We start from the raw sequence: 16,891 nt of genomic DNA on the forward strand, positions 1-16,891 counted from the left end.
GTGGTGGATCTCAGCCTATCAGCTAGCATCCCACAGAGAGAAGAGGGGCAGCTCAGTGCCCTACAACTACGGATGGCAGAGGTGAAGACAGCACAGGGATGTGGGCAGAGGCTCACCCTGTTGTAGCAGAGACTGCCTGCATACAGAGGGATGGTCCTCAGAGTAGTGCACTTCTCTGGGCAGTCACACTGAGTTATTACCATACAGTATCTTCTCCCTTTTACCATGTTTTGTTTTGTTTTGTTTTGTTTTTGTTTCTTTTGCTGTTATTTTGTTTTTGGGGTGGTTTTCTTTGGGTTTTTTTTTGTTTTTTTTTTTTTGTTTTTTTGGGTGGCTTTATTTCCCCCCCCCAAGCTTCTTTCTTTCAAAATTTCCCATCTTCATTCTTAATGGCTGAAAAGTCACAGCCTACATGTGTTGTGCAGATCTCTGGGCCCACCTCCCCCTCTGAGGGTTTCAACAATTGGTTGTTTTCTGTGCAACAAGACGGATTACAGCCCTGTGGTATCCTTCTGCATTCTTTGAAATCTTCCCCTCTCTCAGGGGAAGAATCTGTTTCTGATGTTAATGTAGTGCTACGTGTTTGTAAAGTATTACGGTCCGGCATGCTGTCACCACAACATGGTGATAAATTAAGAGTTTAATTTCAGTTTTATTTACACATGCAGATTAATAAAGGCAGAGGACAAGGCGGGGAAGGACTACAGCAGTGCTAATATCTCTGCCTCACTCGCTTCACTCATGTGTTTCCAGGGGCTGTAATTGCTTTGTCCTGGTGTCAATACACAGAAAGGAAGAAAATTGCAGATTTAGTAGAATCAGTAGTATTTTGACTCGTATTATAGAGAGTTTAAGAAAGACTCCTGGGAAGCAGAGCTAACTTCAATCCTTCTCATTTGCTTTAAGTTTCTCCTCTTCACTCTAATTGCTGCAAGAAAGAACTTTGTCCCATGTTTCTGAAGCACACCCTCGAAGTTGTAGGACGGCAGAGAAACGGCTGTGCCAGCACTTGGAGCAGACAGGAGCACAGGTGTCAGCAGGCCCTCCCAATGCAGGCACCAGCCCACCCAACGCACCCAGCAGCTGACAAAGGCACAATGGCCAGCAACCCACGGGGAGGTGGGCAGGATGTGGTACTCCAGCCACAGTCACACTCACTGCTGCCTCGTGGGTCTTCTCAGGCACAACCTTTGTGGAGGCATGGGTGGATGAGAGCCAGGACGAGGTCCTGCAGGAAGTCCTCTGGAACATAGCTTCATATGTCCACTTGCCACACACAGGAAATCCCACGCTCGTGTCCTCCACACCTCACAGCCATCCCGTACCTCAACCCTGTGAAAGAAAAAGACATGGTCAGAAAATGCCAAGGAAAGGACCAGAATGGAGACCCCTTGGATCTTAGCATGATATTTTAAGTGGACTGAAGTGTTACAAATGGAGGAGCCACATTTTGGCTGTAATACATAAAAATTGTGCTACACATCAGAAATGTTTCAAAGAGTGTTAATTTATAGATGCTTTTATAAGGAGGACAAGTGCGTATATTACTTTTTCTTAAAAGTGCAGCTGTAACAGCAAACCACACACACACTCTGTAGGTTTTATAACCTTGCTAATTTTCCGTAAGTCTTAGGAGCTATTCGTGGTAACTGTAAAGCTGTTTTGTTTCAAGCTAAGAAGAAAAAGAAAATTAAAAACAAAAGTCTTTGTTTTCAGAATACAACTAATAGATGAATTAAAAAAAAAAAAAAAAAAAAAAAAAAAGAAAAGCCAGCAATGTCAAGGAGAATATTTCACAAAATTTACTCTGTATTCAGGCAATTAAGTTGGGTTCTTATTCTTATTCCTATCCATATCAATGGAAAAATTGCACACAAAACTTGCAGAGATAGATGACAACCTAAGGAAATGTTGGATGAATCAGTAACAATTTTGGCTGTATACAGAAAATACACAGTCATCAGAACAAAGATCCTGGGAGTATTGCACTGGATGAGGTGCTTGTATGGAGAGGAATGAAATCCCAGCTCTGCAACAGATTTCCTTCCATATTCCCATGTGTGAAATAGGCATCTACAATGCTAGTTTAGGGAGATGTGCACGAAGGTCAAATACTGCAGTAAGGAGGATCATTTAGGAACCAAGACTGAAATCCTCATCTGTTCCCACCACCAGTAAGGCATCCACCAGCCGTTTTATTTTATAGCAACTCTCAAGGCTTGGAATGATATTTTTCTCCCATAGGAGAAGGAAACAAAGTTTTGCATGGCATCATTTCAGAATAGCTCAGTATCAGGGTACAGTGCAGAAGACTTGAGTTCATCCTCCCAGCTTTTTTATTTAAGCAAGGACAAGCAGAGCTCTGACTGCAGGTTTGCCCAACTACCTGTGCAGAAGAGATAGAAACAGCATTCTCTGTAACAAAACAATTGCAGCAGGCATAAAAGGAAAATCTGCCAGAGCTCTAACCACACTCCACAGTTTTTAGCAAAATATTTTAGCTGTGTCTTAATATCAGGTGGGAGGGGAGGGTATGCACAGAAATGTTTGTATTTGCCTTTAACAGCCTAAAAATGGGACTGAACTTTTTCATTCTTCCACTTCTCCGCACATTTGTCTCTGTTCAATGGTTTCAGAGAAAAAAAAAATCACTTTCAAATCCATAAGGAGGTCCAAAATGCTGCTCACATTCCAAAATCACTGGGAGAGTTCCCATAATAAAATATTTGTTGGAAAGGCACCAGGCCATATTAAGTATACAGAGGCAGACCTAACTCTCACTTTGATGGTCCTGAGACAGAACACGAACATTATTTGAACTACACACAGATTTCATACTTAACTTAAAGCATTTCTTCACCTGTTGAACAGCATTTTATTTATTCCCATGTGTTATTATTTCATTAGTTGCATTACTTTAGCTGCACTTAGGTGATACTGCCAATCTGTTTCATAGACATAAAAGTATGTATCTGTGTATTGCCGTTGGAGATTTCAAGTGCTAACGGTGCTAATTCCACTATCTCAAGATATATTTTACCAGCTGAAGAGTGCACTACTAAGCTTTTCATGAACTTAATAAAAATGAAATTCTCTGAGCAGAAAATCACAGATTTTTGTATCCTATTCTCTTTTTTTTTTTTTTTTTTTTCAATATTACTCTAATTTTCATTTGCTTGTGATTCTTCACATCGTACTGAGAAAACATCATATGAGAGACTTAAAACTAAATGCTCTGGAAACAAGAAAAGGAGTTAAGAAAGTTCATAATGGCACCTAGAGATTCGCCGAAACAGTTATTAAACTCCAGCTGGACTGCCCAAGTTCATGGGGCAGGATGGCATTCACCCAAGAGTGCTGAGGGAGCTGGTGGAGGCGATAGCCGAACTGCTCGCCATTATCTATCAGTGCTCTTTGTTGACTGGTGAGGTCCCAGAAGACTGTAGGCTTGCCAACATGACTCCCATCTACAGGAAGGGTTGTAAGGAGGATCCGGGGAACTACAGGCCTGTTAGCCTGACCTCAGTGCCAGGGAAGGTAATATATATAAGGCTCAGGGGAGACCTTATTGCTCTCTATAACTACCTGAAGGGAGGTTGCAGTGAGCTGGGGGTCGGTCTCTTCTCACGTGTAACAATGATAGAACCAGAGGGAATGGCTTCAAGCCGCCTTAGGGGAGAGTTAGGCTGGATGTTATGAACTTTTCTGAAAGAGTGGTCAGGCACTGGGCACAGGGCACCAGGGAGGTGGTGGAGTCACTGACCCTGCAGGTGTTCAAGGAATGTTTGGATTCTGTGCTGAGGGATATTGTTTAGTGAGATCTATTAGTGATAGGTGGATGGTTGGACTGGATGATCTTGCAGATCTTTTCCAACCTTGGTGTTTCTATGATTCTGTGATTCTGTAAAATGTTCCCATCCAAGCTATAAAAAGCTGTGGCTAGCTATACTCACCAGTACACAGCAATGGTATCATCAGCTTGCTGATATATCTTAGAGTCATAGAATGGGTTGGAAGGGACCACAAGGATCATCAAGTTCCAACCCCCCTGTCACAGGCAGGACCTTCCACCTCCTGATCTGGCACTAGATCAGGTTGCCCAGGACCCTGTCCAACCTGGTCTTGAAAACCTCCAGGGATGGAGCATTCACAGCCTCTCTAGGCAACCTGTTCCAGCACCTCATCACTCTCTCTGTGAAGAACTTCTCCCTGACATCCACTCCAAACCTTCCCTCCATGAGCTTAAATATTCCAGTGGCCACCACCAGACAAACAGAAGATTCAGCTTGTCCATTTTTTTCCATAAATAGAAAGAGAACCTAAATGAATGAGGGAAGAACATTAATATCCAGGAATGCTGCAGTGAAATAGCAGCAACAGAAAGAAGGGCTATACACTGTTTTGTCCCTAAGCCAAGAGAACAGCTTGTGGCTCACAGGGAACATACAGCCCTTGAAATGAGACTCCTGGTAAAGCTCTTGATAGTCTCCTGTGCTAAAAGACACCAGGATTTCCACCTCTAAGTATTGCCTCTACTTCTTGTGCAGGGAATACTTTGTGCAAGTATTCCTTGTAAAATGTGTTGACACTGAGGTATTTCAAATAAATATGCTGTTTTATTGCATGCTAAGATTTGTTAAATTATTATTATTGTTCTGAATCCAAGTCTTTTCAAGTGAATTTTGCATAAAATCTCAGAATACACAAAGAGAAAGTCAGAAACATGCACAATGAAAGTTGAGAGTGCTGTCTGGAACCTTTGTAGTCATTCACCAAATTCACAGAAAAAAATTGTTTTCTTATTAGACTTCAACAAATGAAAACTTTCATATTAAACGTGGAAAGTCTTCTGAACTATTTTTATCCCCTCCATCTTAAACTGAGTTCTGCTGTAGTACACATGAAATAGGTCTCTCAGACTACATCATTCTCTCTATATTAAAAAAACACAACTAGTTGATAAGGGAAGACAAAATAATACCAGGTGACACAGCAAGCGATGGATTTGCCAGAGAACAAGATTTTCAGTATGCCTCATTGCTGAATTCTCAATTTTAGCTAATTCATTTAATAGGACTAAAGAAATTATAAGCAAAACCATATAAGCTCCTTTTGTTCTGTGTAGGATGCACAGACAAATCACACTTTGCACCATCCCTGTGAGAAGTGACAGCAAGAGTAAGCCAGACTGAATTCAGCAAAGATCAAAGAACAATTAAGAAGCAATTATCATGCAGCTTTGGAGTTTAAAGTGGAGGAAGGGAAGCTGTGTTTCAAATAATTTGAAATGAGAGATTGGTCTTAAAAAATGTGAGTCAAGTCTACTAACTCAGCTTTGCTGAACAATAACTGATCAAACAGGGTCTTGGAGTTAGCAGCAGCTAAATTCAGGAACTTATTTCTGCCCTAATGCACTCAAAGTACAGACTGCGTACTGGAGACTGCATATCAACACCACCACCCACAGCTGCACACAGCATACCTCCTTCCAAACCAGGAAGCAAAAACGGCTTTTCTTCTATTTCCATCAGAGATACATAGCTTAAAATCAGCATGCCTATGGTTCATAGGAAAACAGTCACAACAAGCTTAACTCTGCTCCCCAAATGCGCTGTTCCACCAGCAGTATCATCTCCAGCCTCCAGAAGGTCCAACCAAAAGCAGAGAAAAAAAAAAAATTTTACCAAAAGCAGAGAAAATTCAGCAATTATCCCTGAGTGACCAAAAATACAATGCACGTGCATTCCTTAAATGCAACGAGAAACAGTTTAATGCAAAAGTTAAGCACGGTGACTTCACTCAAAGTCTGTATTTGACTTCCCTATGGATAGATTGTGTGATCTACAGTACCCAATTTTTCTGGTGTCTGGAAATGGAGGATATAGATACCAACTATACACTGAAACACACAGGAGTTGAGTGTTACCAGCTGTTTTGTACGCAGAATGCAAATCTTAAACACTGAGAGTTCCATGGCTCTAACCATGCTTCTCTGCAAATCCTAACTTTCATTAATAAGGCTTGGAATTACAGTCTGTGTCTGGGTGTGAAAGTCCCATTAGAATCCTACATTTCTGTAACTTACAGGCCACGCCAAAAGAGAAGAATTTGTTGGCAATGCCTTCTCAGTGATCATTCTTCAATTCTTCTTACTGCAACTAATATTCAGCATCACTTGCCAGACATTTCAGAGCAATAAATCTCTCAAAATGAAGTTTATCCCATAAAAGCCTGGTGAGGTGCAGCTCATTAATGCCAAGTACCTTGTACTGTCTGAGAGAGAATTAGCTATTTGACCTTGTAATACTCTTTGATTATTTATTTAACTCAACATCCAACCGTTTAATGAATAAGTAAAAAAAAAATCAGATATTGCATAGTATCTTAGCATGACCTGCCACATAAATTAAGATTGCCCTGTTCCACAAGCACTGTAATCCAGAGTTGAACTATTCCTCAAGACTAGGTCAACTGAAGAAATGCTTTCTTAGGAAGACAGACATAGGATAATGCTCTCTTTCATCTGCTTCTGCTACTGCAGTCATCTCCCAGGTAATATGGCATGAGAAATTACTTCTAGGAAAGGATGCTGTAATATAAGAAATGAACGCTGGGAATTATTTAAAAGTGAAATTAAAGTGTAGCTACTGCATTCCTCAAAGGCATGGGCTTCAGCTAAGGCTGGTCAAAAGCCCACTAAAATTAATATGATTTTACTGAGTGGCTTTAAGAGCTGCCCTCCGTAACCACTGTGCATGTAACATGAGCACAAGCACATCTTGCATTCTGTGGGATATACACCATTTCTCTTACCAGTTCCAGGAAAGCATCGGAGAGACTGCAGAAAAAATATGCTTCACTTAGCTGCAATTCCATTGTCCCTCCATTCCTGCTGCCTTGTGGATTGTGTAGCAAAAGCTGGCTTCCATGAGGAACAATTCAAAATGAGCAGAGAAAAAAAACAAAATAATTGTTCTTAAATTCAGTGTAGATTCATAGGACTATTGTTTCTATCTAGTTCCTTGGATATTCTGGTTCAGCAGACACCCCTAACATGTAATCAGACTGACTTTTCAGTCCAGATGGAAGACACTACCATTCATGTAATTGGGTTAAGTGTCACTGAATTGTTCTAGGGCAGCGTCTCTATAGATTTATTATACAGCTTTGTACATTCTACCAGGTTATTACCAAGACATACATCAATCACCATGACAGACACAGAGCAGCACTATTCACGATCTCTGAACTGAGGCATCAAGTAGATCCATTGCTAATTAGGATGATGACAGCCAGGAATTACAATTAAAAGTCTCTGTTTACTTCTCACTCCTTAAGATTATTCATCTCTGTTCCATCCTTTTCCTCCTCATGAATCTGGTGGCAAAACATTAGGCAGACCCTCCTGTGATTTGGTTGAATAGTTCCTTGTTAGCAGACACACACTAACGATGATAAATGATAGACAAGAAAGCAGACACAAAGCTACAAGACCTGGAGGTCTTTGTTTACACACAGCACTCATCTAGCATTAGCTGGCTTTCTTACACCACGAAAACCAAATGATACCAACGAAGACCAGAAAATGTGCATCATGCATGAGGTAATAGTGACCTGGGTGATGCCTTGGAAGCGCTTAAACATACATGAAGAAAAAGGGGGAAAGGACAAAAAAAATGCTTCTATAGTGATTTGTCATGGGAATTTGGCACAGTCTTCCATAAGAAACTTGTCTAACGGTGTATAAAGTCATTTGGGATGACTGGCATTTGGATCACTGAAAAGAGCATGAAGATGACAATGAACTGAACACATCTGTATCTGCAGGCCACAGACCCTGAGACCAAGTTACAGGAGAGAGGTTACTGGAGCTGTGAATGCTGAAGGAGAGGAGAAGCAGGCAGAGCTGCCTGCAAAAACATATTGAGAAGGAAATGGGCAAATCCAGAAACAGTCAAAGTGGAGCTCTTTCTACAGATAGCTCTCTTCCTGCCTTGTTGACCAGATGAACGTGCTGATAGGCAGCAGTGATAAATTTCTTTAAAAGTCCTTACTGGGGAAAAATGAGAATATTAAATTCTTTCCCATTTTCTAAAGTCTAAAGCTTGTATGTCTGTGAAGTCCTGCCTTGAAATAGTCTTTCATCAGAACTGGCTGTAGATTTTTATTTTTGTTTTTAGTCAAAACATTTTGATAACATGCTTTGAGTGTGTTTCAGTAATCACTTCAGCACAAACCGTCACTGACATGTCCAGGATTTTAAGTGTTGGAGAAGTCCAGCTCTTCCACAAGTATTTTTTTGCTTCAGAAGAAGTGCATGGTGGAATGAAAACATTTTTCTTACCAGGCTTCCAAACAATTACCTGACAATTCTGGAGATTCTCCTACTTGAGATGGTGATGCTCTAGTGCAAAGAAGAAGCATTCAAACAGAAAAGCTATTTCACAAACAAAAACAAAACAAAACCATGCACCTTAGAGGTAATTTGAAGCAGTGGTTTTCCTACCTGAGTCCTACCTGAGCTAAACGCTCAGAGGACATCCTCTCTTTCAGCCCTTTTACACAGGCAGCACCTGTGTAGAAATCAATGCACAGTGTATCTTCTTAGAACAAGTAGTTGTTTCTCACACCTTCTCAGGCTGAAACTGGCCTGCTTACATTTCGCAGCTTTCTTATACCTTCTTTCAGTAGCTGGGTATAAAAGAGTTACAGCATAGCTTCATCTATTATTTCATTTAACCTCCCTGTTATTTTTATGTGTTAATATTAAATTAACTTCAGGCTGACAAAAATACATAAAGGAAGAATTTATCTGCCTTAAGTTAACTTAATATATAATTAGAACAATAGAATGAGAAAGAAATGGCACTTTACAATGAAAACATTCAAATAGTTAAAAAAACAATACATACATTTCTGCATGAAGAAACTAAACCAGGTAATCTTGGATCAAACCTGTGAGCATAGGGCAGATAAGTGAGAATATCCACTGCCAGGATATTAGTAACAAAGGAAGCTCAGTTTTAAAAGAGCCACAAGAAGAAAAACATTAATAGCTCTTAATGCTTCTCATAGCAATGAAACAGCCACTTAAATGGAAAATGGAAATTTGAAAAACAAATGGAGTGTAACTTTGATTAAGGATTTGTTTTTCAAAGGCTATCTATGTTACATGGTTGGTAGACTTCAGTCCCTGTAGTGCAACATACTCATACTGGAGCTCAGATTTTAGCAAGTACATGATGTTTTGATTGGAAACTGGATATAAGGAGATTCCTTCAAACAATAACCAAAATGAAGACATTGACATGAGGAATTCAGCTGTGGTTTCCCTTGCAGCTGAGGCTGTCTAGAAGTTCAAAGAGCATGGCAAGAATGCTGCTCTCGTCCCTCCAAAATTCTCCACTGATGCCCCAGCGCAGCCTTGCCCCATTGCTCTGCCACAATTAGTTGTAGAGAAAAGCATCACTTGATAACCTACTGAAAGCCCCGGCAAGCTTCCTATCTCCCTTCAGAATGTCATTTAATGAGCAGAACCATTTAGCTTGATCCCCAGTTGCCTGGATGGTCAGGTAAGGACCTTGAGGTACAGCAAAAATTTTGGAAGATTTAATTCAGGCCAGAGCAGCCCAGCTGAAACCAGAACCCATCTTTCATTTCATGCAGAATTTCAAGCTATGCGAGGTTAATTTTGGACAGCAGAAAGGTGCAAATGAACAGCAGTGGCACCCGTCAAGATGCAAGCTGTGCCAGATTTATAAACAGGTTCTGTATTCAACTAATGCTTTCACCTCTGGCATGCAGAACAAGTTTGCTCAAGAGCAGAAAAAGACTGACTAATACAAAGCTGCACACTGCAGTGCTTTATTCATTTTTTCACATTGAACTGACAGCCTAATTAGTAACATTAGTGCAGAACTAATAGCACATTAGTTATAGTGGCTATTTCTTTCCTAAATGTTTTATTTAAGGCTCAGAGGTTTGATACTGCAGTTCACTAAAAAAAAAGAAGGGATTTTTTTTCCCTTTTTCCCTGCCCTTGATAAATCTTGGTCTGTTTCAGTTGTTTATTTTTCTGATCAGATGCTAAGCTAGAATGATTTTTTCTTGGTTAGAATAAAAGATATCAGGTATATTCATTCTTCTATTTATGAAGGTGTTCAGGAACAAATCCTTTCTAATCGCCGATGCTGTAACATCAGAGCAACAGTGACTGTACTTCAGTTAGCCACACCACAGTTGTTTGTAGAGCCAAGAACATTAAACAAGACACAAATGTGCTCAGTGGTTTAAATAAATTCATGGGCCTAGGGGGAAAAACCTCAGACAGTAATACTCAAGTGATGATGAGTATTAATTACAGGAATAATTACAAAGCACAGACCCCGGTGTTCCAGGTCTCTCTTCCATACGTTGCTTGGTGCGTGGTTTATACCATCAAGACTGTAGCTGAAAAAACCTAGCAAGGGATCTAGGAGTGGGGCTTACTTGCTCTCTTAAACTGTGATATATGAGCATTTGCTGCTGGTAAGGAGACGTCCATTTCTGCAGAACCCATCTCCTCACAGCTCCCTGCAGCCACAGAGGGCAGCTCTACAGTACGTAACACACGCACAGCTCTTGCTTAGCCCAAAGCTCCGGATTTACTGAGCACAGTCATTGATGCTAGTAACAGATTTGTCCAAAACTTCCAGCAATATGCTGGTGTGGTTACAGGAAGAAGACATGTTGCTGATCATGCAGCAATCAACAACTGTTAATGTAAACTTCACCAGCCCCTGTTTACATATGGCTGTGAACATCCAGCAGGGATGAAGTAGTTAGTTCACACCAAGCCCCTGTGAGACAGGTGGAGAGTCTACTACTATGCAGAAGCACCCCAAGCCCTTCTTTAAGTTACACTGCTGGTTCTATCTGAGTGTACCTGAGGCATGTGAAGCACTAGCTTCTGCTTCAGGCAGGAATTTATAGCCAAACAGGACAAAAAACCAGCTGCAGGACCAAGTGCCACAAGGGAACGCCTTACCTGAGCACTGCAAGGATGTGGCAGAATCCCAACCAGGTTGGCAGCACTGAGTGGCTGTGTCCAGCCTGCAGCTGCAAGCACGGAAATTAAGGTTTGGGCCTCTGAAATAATATTTTAGATCAAAAACATATAGATACATCTTGATTAAAAAACTTTAATTTATCTTAGAGCAGTTAATTTGTTCTTTCTGTATCCATACATGAACAGGGCATTTGTTTAGGAACCAGAAAAATCTGTTTCCTATAAGCAGCTTGGCATTCTGTCTTTATTGTCTACAACAGTCGTAGAGAAAACATTGTGCTATCAAAAAGAACCATTACCACTTCAACTTCGTCACACTGGATTAATCTCACACTGAGATATCAGAGGCTAATTTGAGACGAACCACAGGGAAAGTGGAAGTGGACCTAGAAGTTAATCAGTTTGCCTGTACTTAATAGAGCCCTGGCTCTCTTGCCTGCTGTTGAACAAACCCGTTAGAAGAGTTTGTTCCTGATCTTTATCAAAGAGTATAGATGGAACTCTACATACTGAAATGTGAAAATCCCAGCAAGGACTTCATGGGGAATGGTCAGCTGGGACCTTTATTTCAGCCTGACTGTGCATTAGGAAGTGCTTGGAGGCCTATTTTTTCCAAAATGACTCTCAGAAAATTCTCTTAGTGGGTTGTTTCTTTTCCCAGAAAAAAAATTAAGTTCAGTGCGTGAAATAAGCTATTACCAATAAAAGCATTTTTATGGTAGGATAAGGGAAATTTATGCTAGGGCTTTTGCTTGTTTGGCACGTTGGCTAAGGCAACAATGGAAAAACAGCGTTTGCTCCATCTGTGCGAGGCAGCTCCTTCCTGCTCCCTCTGGTGGTACGGCTTTGGGTTTGCAGGAGCATGGGCGCCCCAGCTGAGCTGCGGGCTGTTGCCCAGAGCCTGCCACCGGAGAGGCGCTTACCGGCCGTTTGCGCGCTCTCCCAAGCGCTGACCAAAATCCTTTGAAAGCCAGGATGACCGTGTTTCCACTCCGACCTCATCAGCTTCGCCTGGTAGACTTCACCAAGGCAGAAACCAGGGACTCCCGCATTCGAGACCCCAGTCCCAGGTAGCTCGCACCTGCAGAAAGAGCCCTCCTCCGTGCGTGCCTGCTGCCTATGGGCACCACTGGATTTCACTGGCTGACTGCAGTAGGCATAAAGACAAGAGGAGTGAGGGCATGGACAGAAATGCAGGTGCTAGACATACTGACGCTTGGCAACTGCCCCATCTCTGCTTTCTTGCTTCCTATTTAATTTACTCTTCAGGGGAGTTTATTGCTGATCTATGCTAGAAAATAACTCATATAATTGAAATGTCAGTGAGATGTTGTTTTGCCCAATATAACATTTCATTTGGAAATTTCTGGATGCAATTATCCCTTGTGAGTAATAAAAACAATGGCCTAGATGATGTGTGAATATAAAACGCTAGTTGTCTCAGCATTTCAGATCAAACAGACTATGTCCTTCTTGAGAGCAGCTGCAGGAATTCAAGCAGTGAAACAGGCAGGGCATCTTGCACTTATTCTTTTTATGAGCACCAGGCTCCTCCATCACCACAATCCTCACCCATTTTCCTTCCATTCAAGGGGGAGGAGGAGGAGGACAACCAACATGGAGCAGCCATGGGAACTGCTCAGCATTTCACAGAATCACAGAATCACAGAATTGTAGGGGTTGGAAGGGACCTCCAGAGATCATCGAGTCCAACCCCCTGCCAAAGCAGGTTCCCTACACCAGGTCACACAGGTAGGTGTCCAGGCAGGTCTTGAACATCTCCAGAGAAGGAGACTCCACAACCTCCCTGGGCAGCCTGTTCCAGTGTTCCAGTTTGCCCCCCAGTGTTTCAGTGGCTAATAAGGGGCAATGATACCTCCCAGAAAAAAACACTGTGTAAGGATTTGGTCAGGAAATTTCCAATTTGCAAATTTTTGGATGAATATTATGTATTCATGCACGTATCCCAAAAATTCTGCCGACACAGCAATTTCAAGACAAGGAGGAAAGGGAGAGAAAATATTTGGGTTTCGATCCCTATAAATCCCCAAACTTGCTCCTTTTAAAATACACACATTCCCTTAAAAAGAAGAAAACTATTCTACAGTCCCATTTTTTGAGAAATAAGAGCTACTGGCAAGACATAACTGAAGCTTAATAGTTTTCAAATCTGGTACAATCTGAACAACTTCACTACCAAGCAACTATAGTTAAGATATTAATAACTTCTTTACAGAATAATTTAGAGTTCAGACAATTCCAGGGAGTGGCCTGAAACTGGAAAGGTAGGGTGCTCAGGGTACTCAGCCTTTAGCACTAAATGTGAAGGTCCTTAACTCACAGAGTGAACAAATCATACATTTCTGTTTCAGTCAACATGAAAGCAGATTCAGTATGAATCACATAACACCGCACATTCACTGAAGTGAATTCCCACATTATGTCATCAGTGTGTTTGTTTATTAGTTTACAGAATTTGAACATAATCCACGACACCAATATTAAGATAGAAAAAGAAAGTAAAAAATAAAAGTCAGATATCCGATTCAAACAACCGCTATAAACTTCCTCCATTCTGTGAAATATACACCTAAAGGGCAAGGCTGCTCTTTTCTTCTAACAAGCCAAGGCACAATCAGACTATATGAGAACCAGAAGAAAACTTGCATCTCAGTTCTTGTGCCCACACTTACAAATAGTTCCTGTCTTCACAACAGAAAAAAAGGCATGTCCTGGATCTGGAGACCACAAACCCTGAGGAAGTCCAGATCCATCCTGAAACTTCACAGCTGATACTTTTCTTTTAATTTATCACACAGTGAATTCACTGGGTTTTGAAAGATTTACTGCAAATTAGATTACAGATTAGCTGTACTGAAGCTGAAATCAATATATTACCACTTCCTGAAACAACTTCAGCTTTTTGTTAGTTTGCAGACAACATCACTGTAAGCACTGGCACCCACTTGGCCATCAGCAGAATGTACACTTTGATAAATATTCTAAATTAAGCACATATGAGAGCCTGAGAACCACAATGACATGCACCTTGGAATGAGACTCGGAATATTTCGTCTGGCAGAGTTCAAAAGGCTTTTCATCTGGGAGCAGCTGCAGCTTGGTTAGCACAAGAATGGATTGATTGTAATTTATAACACAGAATATGGATTAATGCAATATTCATGGAAAACCATGTGTGCAGAGCTCCATCTGTCCAGTGGAAAAGCATTTTAATTTGGGAAAGAATGACGAAACCAGAAAGCATTTGCCTTCACTGCATCCAAGCTGAGAACAAAGGTATTTTCCTTGCTTTGGTGGTATACAAACAGGTAGTAAAGTCTCAGATGACTCCCTTCAAACCTTACCCAAAGAGGGCTGGAACAGCTCTGGTGGTCTTCAAGGGTCTGTGATTCAGCTGCCTTCTTGTTTTTGCCTGCAAAATTACAGAGACTACAAGATGCATTGGGTCTATATGGAATATCCTCACAGAACTTCTGCTCTTGAGATCAGAGCTGGTGACCATATAGACAAGGACCCATGCACAGCCAAGAGGGCCTATAAATAGGAGGAAGGCCAGTACATCAAAGCCAGCAGTCTTGTACAGTATTAATAAACACTTAGGTGACTGAATAAGCCACTGCAGTGGAAACGCTAAGCCATGGCCTGAAACAATGCTTGAACATCTGGTGGGAAGGCAGGGCCAACTCGGGAGCTCAGGTGCACGCAGTGCATCTGAGTGACTGGAAGGGGTGGAGCCAGGATTCACCCCTGCCCAGGCCTCATTTAAGGGTTGGCAGGGGAGATGAGGGTATCTGTTGTTGGAGATCCCTGCCTACTTGAGGCTTTCCAAAGGTAAGCAGCTCTTTTCCTTCATTTCTGCAGCTGCTGTGTTTGGGCTTATTCTCATTTACTGTAGCCAAAGACTTTTCTACCCTGCTATTATCATGATACTTTCCATCCTATTATTGCATTACAACCACCAAGAACAATCAGACACGCTCAGGCAGAGGCGATGAAGATAATGGACAGACCACAGGACTCATTCTTCTATCAAAGGCTGAATTGCAGTCTCTGCTATACTGTGCACGATGAAGAGGCCAGCCAAACTTCCACACTTAGGTATTTGGCTTGTATTCTTGTTGCTCTCATGCTATTGAAGACCTTTGAGTCAAAACTGAAAAGTATATTTGGCAAATCTTACCTGGAGAGGCAAAAAAATTCTGTGTCAAACTGCACTCTTAGATAGGTCCACATACATTCTTCACATGGTTTTGTTTCAAAGTACATCAGAAAAATATTAAGAAACAGAATTTATCCTAAATCACAAAACTACCGAGGCTGGCTCAGGGTCCATCAAGCCCAGCCCTGGCTGCATCAGGGCCACCCAACAGCAGCTGCCTGGGCCCATGTTCGAGTGGCTTTGGGAGATCTCCAAGGAGATCAACAGCCTGTATTAGTGTTCTATCACGCTCGATAGAAAAAAAAGAACCATTAAAAACAGCCTGGCTCTCTATTCTTTGCACTCTTCAGGTATTTTGTACATGTTGATGAAAAGCCTTCTCTTCTGCAGGCTGAACAGTCCCAGCTCTCACTGCCTCTCCTTGTGGAAGAGGTGCTCCAGTTTCTTTGTCATCTTTGTTCCCGCTTTTACTGAACTCTTTTTCCAATACATCCATGCCTCCCAGAAATAGACACAGCAGACAAGCTGTGGCCTCACCAGCACTGAGTACAAGAGAAGGATCTTCCTTTTTGACCTGCTGGCAACACTCCTCCTAATGCAGCCTAGGACACTGTTAGCCTTCTTTGCTCCAAGGGCTCATTGCTGGCTCCTGCTCAACTTGGTGTTCATCAGGATCTCAGGTCCTTTTCTGGCAAGCTGCTTTCCAGCTGGTTGGCCTGCAGCCTGTACTGTTACACAGAGGGTTGTTCCTCTGCAGGAACTTTGCTCTTGTTGAGCTTCATGAGGTTCCTGGATAATAGATGCTGTACACATATGCTGCTGTTGGAATGAGTAACACTCATTCCCTTTGCAAATTGGAATTGTTATGGTGGATTTTATGCACAGAAATCATTCTTTTTCCAATAAGATGAAATTCTGCAGCTGCTTTAATACATGAGGCATCAATTTAAGATTTGAAGTAAATAATAAGCTCCTGAAGAGGAATACACTTCTACCAAGTGAGCTTGCAAAAAAGGGAGAGTGCAGTTACCCGAGTTTGAATTGAGCCAGGATACTGGAGCATGTCAAAGGTTACGATCCTCATCCAGGAGAGATCACAGATAATTAGAGCAATTAAAAATGCCTTGGGGAGATAAACCTTGACCAGTTAAGGCCACCTCTCGCTGCTTGGCATGGGGATACCATAGCATCCACAGTTTTCTTGGTGCTTGTGTGTGGCCAAACTGGGAATCCCAGCCTTTCCAAGAGACATCATCTCCAGAAGATCTGACCAAAGAGGCATGGCAAGAGGAGAAAACAATTATAGTGGCATGGAGACACCTAACACAACTTCCTAGACACATATTCATGGGAAGACTTAAGCAAACCACAACCTATTTGAAAACATGCCCATAGATTCCTTTCTGTCAGGAGAGTTGTATTCAGCACACTTTCAAAGCCTGATTATAGGCATTTATACCACATAACCTGCAATCCCTTTTAATGACTTGACTTCCCTTTACACTATTATGGCTGCTTATCTTTTCCCTAAGTCAGTTTTACAAAGTGCATGATGCACCTTCACACCTTTCTTGGGTGTCATTTAATCTCTTTCTACTCTTCTATTATTTCTGGTGGGTTTTGTTTTGTTTTGTTTTGTTTTGTTTTGTTTTGTTTTGTTTTGT

General features: G+C 41.6%; 1 long non-coding RNA gene across 1 annotated transcript in view; it reads right to left on the minus strand.

The window, feature by feature from the left end:
- Nucleotides 1-338: 338 nt before the first annotated feature.
- LOC122166240 overlaps nt 339-16,891 on the minus strand; it is a 38,132-nt gene continuing 21,579 nt past the window's right edge. Inside the window, exon 3 of the long non-coding RNA XR_006170741.1 lies at nt 339-1,332. This is a non-coding gene — a long non-coding RNA (uncharacterized LOC122166240). The remainder of the gene's footprint in view (nt 1,333-16,891) is intronic.

The sequence above is a fragment of the Centrocercus urophasianus genome, unplaced genomic scaffold (genome assembly GCF_019232065.1).
Source record: "Centrocercus urophasianus isolate 14NV4802_14NV808 unplaced genomic scaffold, USGS_Curo_1.0 seq_32, whole genome shotgun sequence".
NCBI lineage: Eukaryota > Metazoa > Chordata > Aves > Galliformes > Phasianidae > Centrocercus > Centrocercus urophasianus.